This window comes from Ctenocephalides felis, unplaced genomic scaffold, assembly GCF_003426905.1.
Source record: "Ctenocephalides felis isolate EL2017-DRISC unplaced genomic scaffold, ASM342690v1 CF-g0.4_SCAFFOLD_01149, whole genome shotgun sequence".
Lineage (NCBI taxonomy): Eukaryota > Metazoa > Arthropoda > Insecta > Siphonaptera > Pulicidae > Ctenocephalides > Ctenocephalides felis.
In genome coordinates, this window is record NW_020537303.1 from 10,333 (window position 1) to 14,103 (window position 3,771).

The window sequence follows — 3,771 nt, forward strand, 5'->3', positions numbered from 1 at the left end:
GTAGCTTGTTAGCTATCACGCTACTGATTTTGATGATGTGAACACAGCAGTATCGTCCGCAAATGTTAATGTTTTGTTTTGCTGTCAGTAGGGATATCATATATATATGTGTTAAACAATGTTGGTCCTAGCAAGGATCCCTGAGGCACTCCAGCTACTATACGTTAGGATTTGAAAGATTATTATTTACTTAACCTGAAATGTACGATCTTAAGATATGAAATGATGACTTTTGTTATGTAATGTGGAAATTGTAAATTTATTAATTTATACAACAGTCCATCTGTCCAAATTGTATCGAAAGCTTTTTCAAAATCTATTAGTACAAGACCAGTGTGTGTCTTTTTGTTAAAATTTAGTACAGTATTTTCAACTAGCTGTGCTAGTGGATGAAGAACTGAATGCTCATGTTTGAAACCATATTGCGTTTCTGGTATGATATTATAAACACTTAAAATTTATTAAATCGAACAAGCAGTAATTTTCAACTACTTTGCTTATTGTATTCAATAGACTTATAGGTCTGTAGCTTTGTGGTAGATTTGGTTGTTTTCCTGGCTTTAATATTGGTACCACATTAGAACATTTCCATGACACAGGAAAGTATCCATTTTTAAAATTTTATTTGTTATTCGTGTAAGTAGAATAATAGCTTTAATAGGTAACTGTTAATTGCTAAGTTCTGTATACCATCTGGTCCTGGAGCTTTCTTATTAGACAGTTTTCTTAATATATTTATAACTTCCGCAACAGTTACTATCTCTATTTTGTGATTTTGGTTATAAAATATTGTTTATATATTGTCTTACACTGGAACTAACAGTCTGTTCAAAAGCATTTTGAGTAATAGAAAGATTGTACTGATGTGCTAATTCGAAGTTAGCTGCTAAAATTTCGGCCTTTTGTTCGGGCGTTGTTGCAAAGTTATTGGAATTGTATGTAAATATGGTATGGGAGCAAAAGTTTGGGTCAGTCTTTTTTGCAGTGTACCAAATTTTATTTGGATAATAGTTAATATTTGTTAGTTTATCAGCCCATATTTTATTACGATAAACCCTAATGTCCTCAGTAATTATTCTAGTAAGCCTGTTTAAATGTTCTTTGAGGAACGTGGCACCTGATTTTTGCCACAACTTTTTAATTTGATTTTTTAATTTAATTTTGATATAATTTCCAAAGGTAAACTAATTGTTTGTGTGTTGAAGTGAACTTTCGCAATGGAATGGTTTACTTATGGCATCAGTAATAGTAGTTGTTAGGTGTTCTACAGCTTGATCTATACTATCATTGTTGTCAATTTGTCTGGTGTGACATATATTATCATTTATTATTTTCTTATAGAGCAGCCAATTGGCTTTATTATAATCTAAAACATTTTTGTAGGATTGAGGATTGTCGTCAAGTGGGTTTGAGATACTTATAAAGACTGGATTATGATCTGAGTTAAATAAAGATTTGGTTATAGGTTCAGAAAGAATAGATAGATTTTTTGTAAGGGCTAAATCTATTGTACTATGGTCTTGATTTGGTATCGCAGGAAATCTAGTTGGAGTCTGAGGATAATGTAGTTGAATGGTATCATGGTTTTTGTTTAAGTACTTAAATAGTTTGAGTCCGTTTGTGTTATTATATTTACAATTCCACATTATGTGTTGCGCATTAAAATCACCAGCTACAATAACTCTTGGATTTAAGTTAAATATTTTATGTAAGTCTGCATGCAATAGTTTTGCAGAAGAACATATATGGAGACAATAGTTATTTTACGTCCTCTATTGAACACATTTATAGCAGTAATTTCAGAGTGTTTTACAGATAATAACGGTAGTTCTTCATGTCTGATACAAGCTTTTATAAATATTGCTGTACCACCCCATCCTGTCATGTTTCTGTCATTCCGGTATATTTGTAGTCGTTCATGTATAATTTGTCAGTGGGTTTTAAGTGAGTCTCATTTATTAATACGATGTCTAAGTCCATTGTAACGATCGTTTGTCTGAGTTCATCAATGTTATTTTTTATTCCATTTGAATTGAAAAACATTATTTTTATACCATACTTGTCAATTATGGGCATTTAGTAAGAAAGTTTAAAATTGTAGATTTTTTCATTGTATGTCATGTTAGTATTTATAGTCTTTGTAAGTGCATAAAGTTCCCTGAAAATTTTTATTACCTCAGGATCTGAAAAAAGCAACTTGATTTGTTTATTGCAGCAAAAATGCCCTCGGTGGAGTTAAAATCAGGATCTTGATTCGATGAAGTTGATGGTATACTTCTTTGTTCAGGAATAGCTTGGAATTTTGGTAGTTCCATCTGGACAGTGTGTCTGGCATCTCTCGGCTTCAGCGTTTCAGAATAGCTTCTTGTCATAGGTTTAGGTTCAAGGGCTGCATGAATCTGTTGTTTTTTAGCCTTGTAATTCAGTAAGGATGTACACTTTGATAGTTTGCTGGGTGATAGTCTTTACAGTTAACGCACTGGGCTTTTCTTCTGATAATTTTTGGCAGCAGCCAGGAGAATGTGCTTTTGTGCATTTAATGCATCTATATTTCATATCACACGAGTAAGACGTATTCCAAAACTTAAACATTTATGACATTGTAGGATTTTGAAATTGGCTTATACATTTCCCATTTAATAATGTGACCATTTAAGTTCGTTATTTCTTTTACTTTTGACATGTCTTGCGATTTGTCAAGCATAATTATATAAATGGTAGATTATGTTTTGTCCATCAGAATAGGTTTTCTTTAATTGTATGACCTTTTGCACAAGAATACGTCGTACACTCAGTAATTCAAATACCTCTAAATTCAGTAATTGCTGGATGTAAGCCTGTTAGTGTGATTTTCTTTGTTGTTTCTCCAGTGGAATACGTATAAAATTGGTAACTGCAATCTCTTAATGTACTCTTTATCTTGTTATGATCTACTAGTGTTCTAGTATATATTTTATGGGTATGCGTTTTCTTTTAATTATAGTGTATGGTAAATTAACTTTCGTAACATCTCGGATGTAGTTATGGCCCTGAGATCTAAGTTATGTTTTACTATTATCGGTGGTACCTTTACTTCTATAGGTTTCGTGTCATTATTCCCTTGTATGATTTCCATTGTTTCTTGCTTTTGGCCACGCTTTCTTGACTTAACCTTGTAAATTCTTCTAGTTCGAGGTCGGTATCCATATCACTTCGGTCAGTAAGTGACTGGTACCTGTTTTTTTTTTATTCTTTTTACTTCGTACCATTGTTTGTTTGTTACTTTTGATTTCAAGCTTTTGACAGATTTCCTAGGCTTATGCCTAGGAAACTCTGTGTTGGGGACACCCACCTGACTATAGATTTTCTTTATCTTCTTGTAATAATACTTAAGAAATATTCTTCAAAATAAACTAGCTTCTAATAACTTTAAATTTCACTACACTCTTGCACTTCCGGGTCGTATACTTCAGCTCTCTTCCAAATCAGTACCTTTTACCGAGTACCTTTAAAATTTGACAGATATCATACTATATATCCAACTTTAAGTATTAAGCCCGGTGCCTTTACAAAGGCAAGATTAGAATCAATTCCGGACTTAATACTTATTTCCCAAAAACACTGACACTTCCCAAAGGTAGTATCTGTTCTTATCAGCTTAATATCTGATAGTAATCTGCTAGCAGATCCAGTATAATAAACTGATTTTTGGAAATTGGCGGAATCATGGGTTGCTCCGCTTCCGCCGGGGTTGGCCCGGTATTGCGTACCGCCGGGATCGGCCCATAAAAA

General features: G+C 33.0%; 1 pseudogene; it reads left to right on the forward strand.

The window, feature by feature from the left end:
- The first annotated feature begins 3,596 nt into the window (after positions 1–3,596).
- Positions 3,597–3,771, forward strand: LOC113365618 (annotated as a pseudogene).